Raw genomic sequence first — 15,431 nt, 5'->3', positions numbered from 1 at the left:
ATCCTGAATCCATTCACTTCTTTCCATCTCAACTGCTACCGTCCTGTGCCCAAGGTGCCATCATATCTCATTGAAACAATTGAATGGCTTCATAACTGGTCACCACAGATCCATTCACCCACTGTTGCCTCTTCTAGACTCCATACAGCTGCCGGAGAGACACTGTTGACCTCTTCAGTAGGTCACATCACTCCATGCTTCTATGGAAAAATCTGTAGATCTGGTCACTGTTTGAAGTTATCTTATTTACTTCTTTGTGTACTTATTTTCTGTCTTTTGTTACAGTGGGGGTGGGGGGGGCTCTAGATCAGGAGCCTTGTTTACCTCATTTACTGCTGTATCCCCAGCAGGTACAACCATGCCTGGCACATAATTTGCATTCAGTAAACCTCTTAGTAACAATTAGATTAATGTTTATTGTAGGAGGAGATGAGATAGGAAGAGTCAAAACACGGTTGGTTGTTGCAGTTTGATTGTTAATAACTGAGATAATGCGTCCATATACATGAGAAGTTGGTGGTTTCTTTTACACTGTGGATGCAGTAGGAAGGGGGGCTGTTATGGCTAATTGCATTTTTCGGCAGATGGTAGGCTGGGCCAGTGTCCTGATGCAATCTCTGACGTGAGCTACAAAGAGCTCGTTCTCTCCCTAGAGGTCCGGGTATGTCCCAGATCTTGAAACTCTTGTCTTTCCCACTGGTAGGGAAAGGGGAGAGTGTCCTCCTACAAGGTCACTTTTATATTCATCCAAGGAGAGTTTAGATAGTGCTGGAAAGAAACATACTGTGGAACTGAAAGATAAAGGCTGACAAAGCCATGACTGGACAGCAAAAGGAGATATTCAACATGAGACTTTTATTTTTAAAATATTTGGAATATACTCACTGAGTTACTTGATGCCAAGTAAATCTCAAAGAATAGGGCTTGTGTCCCTTTTTTACTTAAATATTGCATTTTTTTTTTATTTTATTTTGGAGGAGGGGAGGGACAGAGGGAAAAGGAGAGAGAGAATCCCAAGCAGACTCTGCACTTTCAGCACATAGCTCGACATGTGGGACTTGAGCTCATGAACCTTGAGATCATGACCTGAGCTGAAGTTGGACACTAAACCAACTGAGCCACCCAGGCACCCCAAATACTCCATGTTTTAAAGGCAAGGGTCTTTTCTGGCATTCCTTTATAATGGTCAACCAGGGCTCTTAGAGCTCATGTTATTACTTAGATCCACATGCAGAGTTCAGGGAAGCTGATGATCTTGGTGTGATCTGGTTGGCCAAGCCCTGAGTTGTGTCTGTTCCCACTCATAGTGAACAAGCATAGGAAATGACCGTCCCCTCAGCACTGGCTGGATTAAAAAGTTAAAACTTGCTTTGCTAAAGAACATGTTTGGAGACTTTTTATCTCAGTATGTTTTTATTCAGTCTGGCTCTTGAACTTACAAGCTGGATAACCTTAGGCTACTGACTTCTATGCCTCAGTTTGCTCACCTGCTAAATGGAGTAATAAAAGGACCTACCCCGCATGGTTACTGATTAAAAAGTAGATTAAAGGAACATGCAAAGCACTTGGAACAGTGTCTGGCACACAACTCAGCAAAATCCAGCCTTTATTATTATTCGTTGTAGTAGTACATAATTTTCAATTGAATTGAATACTGTTACTGCAGAGAGAGAAGTCATCCCTAAAGGCAGCCAAAGGAGTTCACAAAGGCTTCCCAAGGGAGATGACTTTGGAACTGACGCCTACAGATAGGCTGATACAGTAGGGAAAGAATGTATTTGACAGAAAGAATAGAATCTGCAGAGGCACAGAGGAGTGAGTGTGTGGCATGTAGGGACCTGGAAATAGGTCTGTATAGCTAAAGGACAAGATATCGGAGTGCCCTGGAAGGGGTCAGGCACGAGAGCACTGCAGCTTTTGAGACTGGGCTAAGGAACTTGGACTTGATCCTAGAACCTAGAGGAAGCCACTGAAGGACTTTCAGCAGGTTCGGGGCTCAGCATTCTGCAGTAGCCACAGTCCAAAGCCTGTTGATTCTGAACAGTGTCACTGACTAACCTCCTCTCCTATCTGGGCAGGGAGTTCACACGTGTGGATCTTACTTTTCTCACTAGGTGTGACTTCTTTGGAGGCCATGGATTAATCAAGTAAAAAGGTTGTATTTTCTGAATTCCTTTCTACCTGATTTTTTGGTCTTCCTCTCCACCCCAGCTAAAACAGATATAGAGGTGTCTGTCTTATAGACCCCTTTGAGAATCTCATGGAAGTGATAGACCCTTCCCTCAGAAAAATCGTGAAGACAAAATTTTCCGAAGACCGACCACCCCCGCCTCAACACCATTAACCTCCTGCTGTACCCTGGTCAGACCCAGGCCTGATTCTGGTGGTTTGTTCCTACTCCATGTTGTTTTTATTTTAATTTGCTAGCACATAGTGTAACTCCATCTGCCATCACTGCTATTATCTGACCATGTATCATGGCAGCAGCCTTGGATCACTTGGTGGTTATAATTAAAACTGAAAGTGATTATCTTATTTTGAGCCATTCACATTTAATTGAGAGTCTAGTGGCTAAGGGCATGGGATCTGGAGGCAGACCTCTACATGGATTAGAATCTCAGCTCTGTCACCAACTTAAAACCTTGAGTATGTTACTTAACCTCTCCATGTCTCAGTTTCCTTATTACAAAATGGGAATGATAATATGCTTATCTCATAAAGTTATTGTGAGTGTTAATTGAAGTAAGATGCCAAGAACAGCTCTTGGCACATAGTTAAGTGCTATATAAATATTTGTTATTATTATGTGATTATTTCCAGTAAAATGACATCACAAATGGAGTGATGATTACAAGGAGGAGAAAAATAGATGAATAAAATCCCCTCATGCATTTGACTTGCTTTACCGGTACCTGAAGGCCAAGAATGGATTCCTTTTGTGTCTGGTGTGGCTTCTGGCCATTGTGGCTGTTGACTACTTGACATGTGGCTAGTCTGAGCTGTGATGTGCTGGGTCTTGAAGACTCATTGTGAAGAAAAGAATGTGAAATGTCTCATTAGTAATTTTTCTATTGGTTATGTGGTGAAATGATAATATTCTGAATAAATTCAGTTAAACATATTCTTAAAATTTCATCCATTTCTTTTTGCCTATTTAGTGTAACTGCTAGAAAATATACAATTATATACATGGCTCATGTTCTATTTCTGTTGAGCAGCACTGCCTTGGGCTCATCCTTATCAATAATACAAAAATTTCTGCTTATTTGTGATCCGGTGACCGCTCTTGGGAAGCCTTGAACACTCTTCCCATTGTCCTGGAGGTTGTGCTGGACTGTCCATTTTTTAATTGGTTCCTTAAAGGGAGCTGTGGCTTGGTCCTAGCAGAAGGGGTTGAGGGACCAAGGCACGAGCAACATCCAAGGAGGCTTCTGCTGACTTGGAGGGGTTTGGATGAAAACACTACCATTTATAGTTATACTGGCTTCAGACTTTCAGCGCTTCCTGAAGTAGAAAAGAGAATGCTCTCTATTCAGGAAGTTGAAATATGTAGGCAAAAACTTCTCCCTATTCCATCAGGAGCCAGAAAAGGCTTTGCTAATCTTTAACTAAAAGAATAAATACTCAACATCATGGCGGCCACTTGCAACTGAAAGCACTCCCTTTGCAAGTGTGGTTTACTTAACGGAATGTTTGCTTAATTCTGTTTCAGATTCATTCCGCCACTTCCAACCTGAAAAACGTGGGCTGCAGGAAGTCTTACTGGTGAGTTCTCTTTCATTTTTAAAACAATGTGACTGTTTGACATTATTTTTGAAATGATATTCACACTTCTAAGTTAGATACATCCCTACTGGTGCTATGATTAGATATCTATTTATTCACACTTTTTGAAATTTCCTCTCTGAAAGGATTTAAGATGTTTCCGTGCCTTAAAAAAGCAGATCAAGCCACATTCCTTTGCTAAGAACATGGTCAGGGAAAAGATCTATGATTATATGCCAAATACTGTTAAATTTTTTTTTTTTTTTTGAAATGAGACTATTTCCAGGCCCCTGTTGATGGTCTGCTTGTTTCGAGCAGTATCCAAAACAACAAAATGCTATTTCAGCCAAGGACTTCAGACAGTCCCTTGCAGTGTGTTGTAATGAAAATTGGCTTACAGCTATAATGTATTCGCTTTCTTATTGCTGGAGTTTTCCTCTTCCTCTCTCTTTGAACCTAAATGTGTTACACAGTGGTAGAAAACTGACTTTAGAGTTAGGCAAATAATATACTTTTTAATTGAAAAATCTTTCGGGGCTTCATGTGACCTGAGTCCCTAATCCTGTGGTGATACTGTCATTTGCGGTGTGTAGCACTTTGCTTTTGCTGTGTAAGAACCACTCCAAAATATACTCCTGGATGTTCGAGCCAAAATTTCTTGACTCCAAATAATCATTTCTTTATCCTACAGTGTTGTGGGTTGGCAGGTTGGGCTGGGCTTTGCTGTGTGAGTCTTCGGGTTTCCTCTGGGACCACTCCTGTGTCTGAAGTCAGGTACAGGTCCTCGTCACCTAGGCTTTGTTTCTGGGAGTCAGCTGGCTGTTGGAGCCATGCCAGCGGCTAAGGCATGTGTCTCATCATCCTTCAGGTTACCCTGAGCATGTTCACATGGGGTTGGGCAGGATACCGAGAGAAAGCGGGAACGCCTTGAGGCTGAGGCTCAGATGTGGCATAGCATTCCTTCTATCACATTCTGTCGGTCAAAGCGAGCTATGTGACTGGCCTGGATTCACGAGGCTACAGATGCAAATTCTGCCCCTTAGAACGGGAGTGGCAGGGTTGTACTGCAGACAGCACAGATGCAAAGAGGGAAGGATTATGGCCATCTTTATAGTCCTGCCATACGGGGCTTCTGAGTCACATGAAAAAAGAAGGGCATGGAGCGAGGACTCCCACCCATGCCTGTCCCCTAACTCAACCATCCCCTGTCCCCATTCTGATTGCCAGGCCCCGGCACTGCCAGCCAGCATCTCAGTCAGTTCAGCAGGTTGCGAGCTGGTCTTGCCAGTGCCAGACTGCCCACACTCCAACCCTCCGTCCACTCTGCGCTGCCACACCAGTCATCCATCGGCTCGTCTTTCAGTCTGTCCCTGCTTTGCTCAGAAACTGTCGGTGCCCCAGATCACCCACAGCACCAGCCTCGACTCTTCTCTCTGGCATCTCCATATCCATCATCTGGCTTCCATCCTCTCCTGCTCGCCTCTCACTGTTTGCTTTATTCCAGCCAGACCGGTCCATTTACCACTTCTCTCGAGGACACCTCCTGCTGCTCATGCCTTCTCTACTTGGAAACCCTTCCCATTCTGCAGGTCCCACTAGAATATTCTCTTCACAGTATGGCCTTCCCTGCCTATTCCTGCCATCTGGGATCTGCCCTACCCTGAACCACTGCAGAGCCAAACCCTGTGTTCTGTGGTTCCCTCTCTTCACCTTGGCTAGTCTTCTTCCTCCATTGCTTTGTCAGTGCTCTCTTTGAACCAAGACATGATCACCGTGAGATAACAGTTTATGCAGTGGTAGAAAACGGGCTTTAGAGAGCAGACAGCTACCTACACTTTCCTTGCACCACAAAGGTGTAGACTGAGAGTATAACAGGTACTTACTTAGTCTTAGTATAGCAGATATATCTTAGTATAGGTAGTTGGTATAGCAGGAGGCCCCATGGACTGCATGGGTTGTCTGTCAGCAGCTCATCAGATCACATGAGACACCTGTTAAAATACAAGCGCACAGTCCCTTCCCCCACACCCTCCCCATTCATTAGGTCTGGGGTAGACCCCAGGAATCTTAAAGTGATCAGATGATTCTCATGTGACTGCTATGCGGTTGGCAACCACTTGTTATGGAAAGAAGAAGAAATTCATATGAGACCTGGGTTTGAGCCCTGGCCCTTCCGCTTCTGGCTGTGGGACCTTATGAACTCAACCTAACTGAGCTTCAGTATCCCCTTCTGTAAAATGGGAATGATGTTTATCTTGAGGCCCGCCAAGAAGATCTAAAAGGCTGTATGTGCAAGTGTTTTATAAACCATAAAAGATGATTAAAGTGCATTAATTGGTTATGGATCCGAGGCTAGCCATTGTTAAGAAAGGGACAGTTGCCTTCATGATGGTGGTGGTCATGGTAGTGACAGAGGGATAGGCAGTGAGTAGTCGAGTGGTAGTCATGGAGGATACATAATAACAGCAGCAATCAGTCACTATCTGTGTGTGCTGGGGTTTGTTTTTTTGTTGTTTTGGGTTTTTGTTTTTGTTTTTTTTTTTGAGTGCTGACTGTATTTGCCAGGCACCGTGCTAACTGCTTTACATAGAATTATTTGAGAGTCACAGGAAGATCCCCCTGTTCAGTTGCATCTATACCATCCTTAGAGCCTAGTCCACAATTAGTGAATTAGCCCTTTGGGTTTTTTGCCCTCTTCAAAATACCTGGTTAAAATATGCTCATTCCTGAGAGAAGAACTACTTAGTTAAACTGCTGTCAACCATGGACAACCTGTCAGTGTCAAGTACAAGGTCCCGTAGAAGTGTGAGCTGCTTTGATTGGATGAAAGGAGATGGGAAAGGTAGAGCAACCGGTAGTGGGAGGCACAGGAAAGAGCCAGAGGGCACCCAGCTGCCCAAGGAAGGATGGAGTGGCGGGAGGTGTGCAGGAGGGCCAGAAGAGGTGAGGAGGACCAAGTCATCTGCTGACAGTTTGGCTCAGGACTGTTCCTGGTCCAAGGCCACCTCCTTCTCAGCCTGCTCACCTAGTCCTTCCCCAGAACAGTGACCACGACAGGCAGCATTTGTAAAACTGTCTTCCATTCACCATCCAATTGGTTTTACAAATAATAAGTGATTTTTATTATTGTTACTATAATTGTCATTTTGTCTGCAAGTAACAGAAATCCAACTTAAACTAGGTTCTTGACCTACGTGATTAAGATGTCTATATTGGAATGGGCTTCTGGTATAGCTGTGTCCAGGGGTTCAAAAGACAGCATCAAGGCCATTATCTTTCACTCTCTCCATCTTTTAGCTCTGCTCAACCCTGTCAACTTCACTCACAGGCAAGCTCTTCCCTCACCACGGTGCCAGGGGTGGCCATCGGCATTAACACGTCCATCATCCTCCCAGCTATGGATCTCAGTGCAAAGGGTTGCCTTTTTTGCCATTGTTCCAAATAACAGGACCAAAGAGGGATCTTTACTGGCCCAGTTTGGATTCTTTGCCTGAATCAACTTGGCTAGAAGTACACAAAAGACAATAGCAGCATCTCTTTGGGCAAGGTTTGTTTATGTGGCCCTCGAGAGAGGGTAAATTCCACCAGAATCGCATGGAATGGGATCCCTATGAAGAAAGGAAGAATTTCGTTACCCGTAGAAGGAAAGAAGGAAGAGAATGCCAACCAGATAAAAAATTTTTAGGTACCAGAGGCCACTGATTTAGAAATTCTTCATGGTGGGGAGGGGGGGGGAGGAGAGGAGTTCACTGAACCGGAAAGGTTTAAAATTCAGCTTCAGTTTTGTTAGCTATCTATTCCAGGTTTGGTATCATGATCGAGACTAGTAACAATGAGCATATGGAGAGATCAAGGATGGGTGACCCCCCACTGTGGGGTCAGGTAGGCAGCTTTGGGCCTGAGGATCTCATACTGCCTCCCCAGAATCTAGAGGAGTGACTGTTAACCTGGAGACAGTGAACAGGCTTCAGTGTATCTGTAACCCATTGAATGAAAAAATGAACGAACTTCTATAATTATTTGCAAAACTGTGTGTATGTACTTTTCATTGGACAAAGGGATTTTGGCTTCCATCATTTTCTTCCAGGACTCCATGGTCCCCTACTGTGAAGCGATATATTTTATATTTGGCTAGTTCAATCTTATGCATTCGTTTCTTGTCTTGGCTCAACTAATAAAGTTTAGTGTCCATGATAAACATGGTTCCCTATGGAACAGACAGAGTGATGTCAGTGGCTGGGTATGTTGCATTAAATTGCATGTTGAGGCTTTAGGCATATATGTAAACTTTTTACAGTCATAGTTGCCATTTACCTAAATGCTTACTCTGGTGCCAGGCTCCGTGCTACGTGCTTTATATGCATTATCTGAACTGGTTATTTATACACATGACTATAATTCTGCAAACCTCAGGTCTGTATAGCACCTACAGGAACCAGCTCCTTCTGGCTGCCACTCTGAGAACACAGGATACAAACTCCATCTTTTCTGTCCTCCTTTATCTGCTGCTGTGGGTCACCTCTCTCTACCTTTCTACCCACAAATGATAGAATCGTAGAATCCCAGAGTTGGAAGAGGCTGCTAAGATCATGCAGTTTGGTGGTTACAAGCTCTGTTCTTGGGTCGTCCAGCTCAGGGACTTCCAAGATGGAAGTGTGGGCAGGACCTAAGTTCCTATTCTGCTTCAGTCACCACTGTCTGCTAAAAACCACTTATCTGCAAGGACAAAAAGGGTCCAGGATTAGATGTCAGACTTGAGGTTGAGTCCCGGCTACTACTTTACTTACCAACCTCTGTGACCCCAGGAAAGTTGCCTAACCTCTCTGAACCAGTTTCCTTAGTAGTCAAAGGGGATAATAACACTTGCCTCGTGGAGTTGTTAGGGGGACTGAATGAAGTAATGAAGGATTGTAAAGTCCTTGGTCTCATGCCTGGCACATAGTCTGTGCTTAGCAGAGGTTAGCTGTAACTAGACATCGCACACGTGGCATCTGAGACCTAATTAAGACATGGCTATTGTCTTAATAATATTGTCTGTCACTATTCCTTTAAAGTTTATTCAGTGAGGTGGGTCTTTTCTCCATTTTCTTTTAAAAACTTGATCAAGCCTATGACTTCTGTGGTTTTTCTTAGGCAATGAAAAGTCCTGTGGCCCCTATAAGTAACACACACACACACACACACACACCACATGCATGTTCACTTGGGAAATTGGAAATGCTCAGTGTGGTCAATAAGCAGTCAGTATTCACTCCAAGAGAAGTCTCACTCCTCCCCTGCCATCTTGCCAGTACAGGTCTCCCCAGCTGCCCACTGCTTCAGGCCTCCCTAGGTGAAGTGAAGCAGAGAGAAGGAGGAAAAGAGGAAGATTCTTACCTGACTGCCATCGTCATGCCGGGCACTGGGTCCTCTGAGCCTGGCTGATGGGTAAATGGACTCTTTCTCTCTTGGCTGCTTCTGTGGCTTTCTCAAGGCCTCCCTGGTGGAACTTTCCAGCACTCAGGCAGTACGTCTCCTTCTGCTGGCTGCGACCATCCACCAGTTTCCATTCACGTTCTATCTTTGGGGTCCTCTCACCCTCAGGCTGAATGACGGCCGTTGGCTAGAACCTGTTTTAAGGAGACCAAGGCTGGCATTCCTGGAGCCCAGAGTTCATATTCCTTCAACCCCCCCCCCTCCACCGCGGGTAGTAGAGGGTGGACAGTCACTTTCCCTGACACAGCCTTCTGTTCTCCCACCTGAGGCCTCCTTAGTAACCCCCTCACATTTTGGTTCCTCAGGCAGAAGTCACATACCAGTCCCCAAACTCTAGGAGACCCATGTCAAGCCTTCCAGACATTGCCTTTGAGACCCTTTACTCTAGACTTGAAATGAGAGGCCAGCTCCCGCCACCCAAGCCGTCTTGAGGAGGGTGGGAATCAGAGCATTTCTGAGGAATCTGCCTCACAAAATCCTCGTCCTTTTCCACTGCCCTTAACCTGTTTATATATCCTCCTTATGGATCTTTGAGCCAGCTAAGTCAGCTTCTTAGAAATTTCCACATAATGGTCTGGCCCCTTGCTTTGGAATTTCCCATCTGTTGAATCTTGATGCTGGAGTGGAAACTTCCACTTTAGCGTCTTGTTAGATTAACTGTTAACCCCTGGCCACTACAGGGAACTCCTCTTGAGCGCCCCTAAAGTGGCCCTTCGTCCTGTTCATGAAACTTGTGCCAGCACGGGGAGCCTTACCCCCTCGTCTCCCTCCCAAAAGTCTTCTTCAATTTTCAGACAACGTGGAGTTGCTGGAAGGCTGTTGTTCCTACAAAGCCAGGCCCGGGTCCCTGCTACCTTCCCTTTAATGGGTGTCAGAAGTGTGTGTGTGAGTCCCAGTTTGCAGAAATCAGCCTGGACGGCAGAGGTTGCAACCGCAGCCAGGCTTTTACCAACACCCTGCCTCTAAGGCCACAGGGAAGCCTTTGACCTTGTCTCTGGAAAGGTTTCTCTTACCGTCACATCAAAGCGCACTTGCTATAACCCCAAGAGAAAGCTACTAATTGGAAACTCCATGATTAGTCTCATGCTCATGCTCAGGACCCTAACATAGTTTTTCTTGTTCTGAGAGCTGATTTGCCATGCTTCATGGGGATTTTTAATCAAGGCTCCATCCATAGTTTATGAATTCTGAAAAATCAAGACTTAGAGAATATACCCTACTGTCCTGCAAAGACCACCCCCTTCCCCTTGCTTTTTTTTTTTTTTTTTCAATTTTTCTTTTCTGCTCCAGCATCCTTTGGAGTCAGCAGATTTTTCTGCCTTCTCCAGCCCGAACATTGTGAACTTGGCCTCTCTGGCAAGGTGCCCTCCTTTGTCATGTGCAAGTTGGGCCACTGTGATGGTAGGTAGGTCACTCAGTGTGTATGTGCCCCACACCCTGGTAAAGGCAGAGTCTCAGATGAGCAAGTGACACATGCTAGCAAGACACTTGTCTCAGAGTTGGAGTCACTCTGGGGATGATGGCCTAAGAGTGTATTAAGTGCATTTTGGTCAATTCCATCATTGGACTGATTCCCTCAGCAAGACTCAACACGTATCCAGATGTGAACCTGCGTTATGCCCTCCTGTTAGTTTTGCTGGCTGTTTATAAAGACAAAGGATTGAGCTCCCACCTCCTCTATCCCCTGCTCTGTGCCCTCCTTCAAACCCCAGATGATGTTGGAGACAGAGACTGACAGGGCAGAACTGAATGCTCCCCTCCGACCCTACTCACCTATGTTCTTCTCTTGGCCTCAAAGTATATAGTGCTTTCCATCTGACTATTCACATATCTAGACGTATGAAATAGCTAACAGGCTGCTAACTAAACCAGTCTTTCTTTTACAGCAGGGAGGTACATTGTGTAGACAGGTAGACCAGAGTCCAGATCTTTCCTTAGCTATTGAGATACTTTGGGCAGAGTCTCTGAGCCTCAGTTTCCTCATTTGCTAAATGAGGATAATGCCAGTTGCCTCATAAGATAGCGGTATTGAGGAAGGTATTGCAGGTAATGAATTTAGCACAGTGGCCTGTTACATAGTATATGTTCAATAAATGGCAGCTGTTATCATTATTTGCTTTTGACTGTTGAAATGATTTCTTTCAAATCCTTATAGCCTTGAAAGAAGCAGGCCAATTCTCCAGCAGTTTTTTTTTTTTTTTGATCAAATAGGAATTTGAGAAAAAATCAAAATGTGTGCAACCACCTGCCTTAAAAAAATATCTTGCAAAGCTCATTAGTTCTTTGTAGTGTACAAAGTGACTTTTTTTTTGGTCGCACAGGCAGCATGGCTCAAGGACTAAAAATAGATCCACCACTAAATACCTTGGGCAATGTGTTACCTTGGGCAAGTCACTTACTCTTAAAGCCTCAACTTCTGTTATCAGTACAGTGAGGATACTACTGCACAGGGTTATTGAGGAAATTAAGTGAAATAATCCATGTGAAATGGATTCACCCAAATAATGGTGGCCATTATCTTCACATCATGATATTATCTTTATCTTACAGATAAGAATTGGCAGAACATATCTTTTTCCTTGTGGTAAATGGCTTCATGGAGACACTTTTATATGTAAGAAGTTCTCACTGTTTTATTCAAGAAAGAACAAGAACATTTAGAAGCAGGTTTGCTTAGAAATACCAAACTGTAGCATATACAAAAGCGAGCTACATTAACTAAACAACTTGCCATATCTCTAGACCTTCTCTCATTTCCTTGTTAAGATTTGAATAAGTGATTTTGCCACTAGATTGGGAGAAGTGTATAGATTATTTTTACAAGGACTGTGAAAATATGCAAACATAGCTATATTTGGCTGGGTGCTTTAAATTCACATCAGTTTCTTTTCTCTTTTCAATAAGACTGGCATAGTGGGCACCTTTGTGGAGCTCAAGGAGGTCTTGAAAGGAGACCTGACCTTCCCATCAGGAGGAGGGGGAGAAGGCAGGGTCTGAGCCAACGGGATGACCCAAAATAAGGACAGAGGCTTGGTCAGACAGGATTGGCGAGCTGACCTGTGGTGGAGCTTGGATTCCTGATTAAGGAGGTTTGGTCCCTGTAACAAGAATTCTCTAGATCACCATCCTTCCTAGAATCCCCTGGGGGCAGTGGGCACTCCTGAGCCAGTAGACCTCCATCCATCCAGGCTCCTTGTGTCTTCCCAGGTGCCTGTGCTGTGCCAAATACAGGGCTTGTATAGAATGAAGCAACATCATTATTTGTTGGACTGATTTTGAAGTTTAGGTAACTCATGCCTGTACATCTTTGGTGAATGAATTGCCCAGGGGAGCAGAAACCCCGCTCTTCTGTTGGGTCTGACTTACTCGCCTCCGCAGGTAGACCATTCAGGAGTACTTTCTTTCCTAGAAGCTTAAAACATGGCTGGGAAGCTAGAGAAAGGGAGACGGTGTAGCCTTCAGGGAGGGAAGGGTAGGTGGGGGCCATTTCTGTTGGTTGGTTGGTTGGTTGGAAGGTGTTTCTTGAGCACCTGCAATGTGCCTGGGGCAGGGGGAAGAAGGAGCAAAACCTATGGGGACACTTTTGGCCCCTGACCACCTTGCGCTCTTTCCCAGCCTCTTAGTGCACTCCCTCAGGCAGAAACTGAGCCACGTGACCATAAAGAAGTCACCCATTGCCGTTTTGTGGACCAGGCTTGCAGGAGCCTCTTGCCAGCACACTCAGTCCTCAGCCAGCTGTGCTGACCACAGAGCTAATGACACTTAATGATGCCTGAGCTTCAGGGTCTTTCACCACCAGGGACCCCTTCTGAGACCCTATAGCTAATGTGGTGTTCCTACTTTTATATTCTTCTAGTTAAAGAGGCCCCCAAATTGTGTAAGCCTCCGGGTTCACAAAATCTAGATCTATTCCTAGGCCACGGAGAATTGGCACACACTCCGGGCCTTTCCTTCTGCCCTGTTAGGCCGTCACCAAGACACTAAACCTACAGTTTGCTTCAACTTTGAGAATGGGTTATGCCCTGTGTGAGACCTCTTCTGCGGCTTTATCTGAGTTCTACTGGGAGCACCTAGCCCTTTCTGTGGAGGGAAGGGAGGCCCAGTGAGGAATTGCTGTCTGGGCTCCTTCTGGGCCACCAGACACCCTCAGGAGGTGGCGAGGTCCCTCCGTTCCTCCAGGAAAGCAGGGTGGGTATCACAGACCTCCAGTGGCTTTGTGGTTGCACAGAGGGAGACCCTGCAAAGGGAACCCTGTGTGAGGCCCAGTGGAAAATTCTCCTTAAAAGAAAAAGGTAAAAAGTAATATTCTTGAAACTGTGTCAGCTTTGGCATAACCATAACCCTGATCTCAAGTTTTAGGGGAATAAGCCTGCCAGCCTACAGGAGCATGCTGATAAAGTGTTCCTGCTCACAGCCCTTAATCATTTCCCTTCCCTCTTAACTGCACAAAAGGGCTGGAGTGCTTTGCTAATCAGTTAGAATTAAATGTATTGAAAAGAAGCGGGAGGAGGGGAAAAGGCTCTCTTTGTACTTGAATATCTTCCTAGCACTTTGCAGAAAATCCAAGTTTGAAAGGAATTTCCTTTTTTCAGTGAAATGCTGGCCAACTTCGCCCCCTGGAGGAGAATTAAAGAATTGTATAAAACGAGCCATTTAAGTAAGGGATCTTCATTGTTCTGACGGGAAAGAAATTGTCAGCCTGTGATGAGTCAGGACAGGGAAAGGGGCCTTCCTGGTCTGCAAGACTTTTGGGGATGTTTTGGTTACTCTTTTCTTTTGCCTTGAAACAGTTATTCTAAACTTAGGTCCAAAGGCTGTTTTGTATCTGTGAAGAGTAAAATAGTTAAAATGTTACCAGGTTTAAGGCTCATACCTATTAAGCTACAGTGGACTTTTTTTTTTTGGGGGGGGGGCAGGTCTCCCAACCAATGCTAATTATGGAAAATAACTACCAGTATTGAGCCTCCTTTTACCCCTTGAAGCTGCGGTAGAGACAAAAACAACCAGAAAATAGAAAATTTCAACAACCAACTGCATACGTATTAGTGATCCTATTGTAGAAACTACAGCTCACCATGGTCCACATTGGAATCTTCTTGAGTTAGTCTTGCTGGTTTAAATTATTTGCCTCAGTTCATTTACACTTGCTACTAACACCTTCCAGGAAGTAGCTTTCAGTCACAATGGGGCTAACAAAGCGAGACTTATTTCCTACTACTTCCTATACTTTCTGTATACTTTTAAAACCAAAATTCAAAACAGAAGAGTAATAGCTGAAATGTAAAAACCTTCCCATGTATTTCATCCTTTGTTAGAATATGATTTTGTCCTGACACTTTTATTAATCCTTTGTTAATTACTCAACTACCAGATCTGACCCAATTATTTAGCTTCTGTTGTGTCTTCTATAATTAGAGCCTTCATAATAAAAATTTCATCTATCCTTTGTTCACCAAGTGGTAGTTCATGCCCCTGGGTGAATGTTTATCATCTTTGTTGCTCTTTTCATTCCCCAAGTGGAGGATACAATCATAGTATTTTTATTAGTAATGGTTTTAATAGTTGTTTTTCCTTTCCCTGCTCTCAGAAATCCTGAGATACACTTCATTATTTGAGGGGATGGCATTGTTAAGAGGGTGTTTGTTACTTATACAGCAGATTCATTGCCTACTTGGAGCTGTTTTTCCTTAAAAGAAGGATGGTAAAGGGGAAGAGTGTGCACACACCTTGCAGGTTATTATTATGTAGGTGAATCTTTTTTTCAACATTTGACAGAGGTCTCTAATGATTATTGATCATATTCATATATATTGTATTTAATTTTTCATCTCATGCAATTTTTATATAAGAAAACCATTTTTTAATGTTTGTTTATTTTTCAGAGAGACAGAGCACATGAATGGGGGAGGTACACAGGGAGAGAGAGATACAGAATCTGAAGCAGGCTCCAGGCCCTGAGCTGTCCGCCCAGAGCCCGACACAGGGCTCAAACCCACAAACCATGATATTATGACCTGAGCCAAAGCCGGTTGCTTCACTAACTGAGCCACCCAGGTGCCTCCAGAAAACCATTTTTTCACTGTACCATCTGTTTGCTTTTTGCACCCAGTGTATAGAAACCAATTGTCCTAAGTGCTAAGCAGGCATTCCTGGGCCGGGGGCCGGGGGGGTGGGGGTGGGGTGGGTATATT

General features: G+C 44.4%; 1 protein-coding gene across 1 annotated transcript in view; it reads left to right on the top strand.

Moving 5' to 3' along the window:
- The first annotated feature begins 3,707 nt into the window (after positions 1–3,707).
- GNG12 (G protein subunit gamma 12) overlaps positions 3,708–15,431 on the top strand; it is a 76,363-nt gene continuing 64,639 nt past the window's right edge. Inside the window, exon 1 of the mRNA XM_039217401.1 lies at positions 3,708–3,765. The gene's annotated coding sequence lies outside the window, so the exon portion shown is untranslated. The remainder of the gene's footprint in view (positions 3,766–15,431) is intronic.

The sequence above is a fragment of the Hyaena hyaena genome, unplaced genomic scaffold, assembly GCF_003009895.1.
Source record: "Hyaena hyaena isolate Hyena2069 unplaced genomic scaffold, ASM300989v1 scaffold_685, whole genome shotgun sequence".
NCBI classification, from domain to species: Eukaryota; Metazoa; Chordata; class Mammalia; order Carnivora; family Hyaenidae; genus Hyaena; species Hyaena hyaena.
Note: the sequence above shows the minus strand (reverse complement) of the source record. Positions and strands in the feature narration are given on the sequence as shown.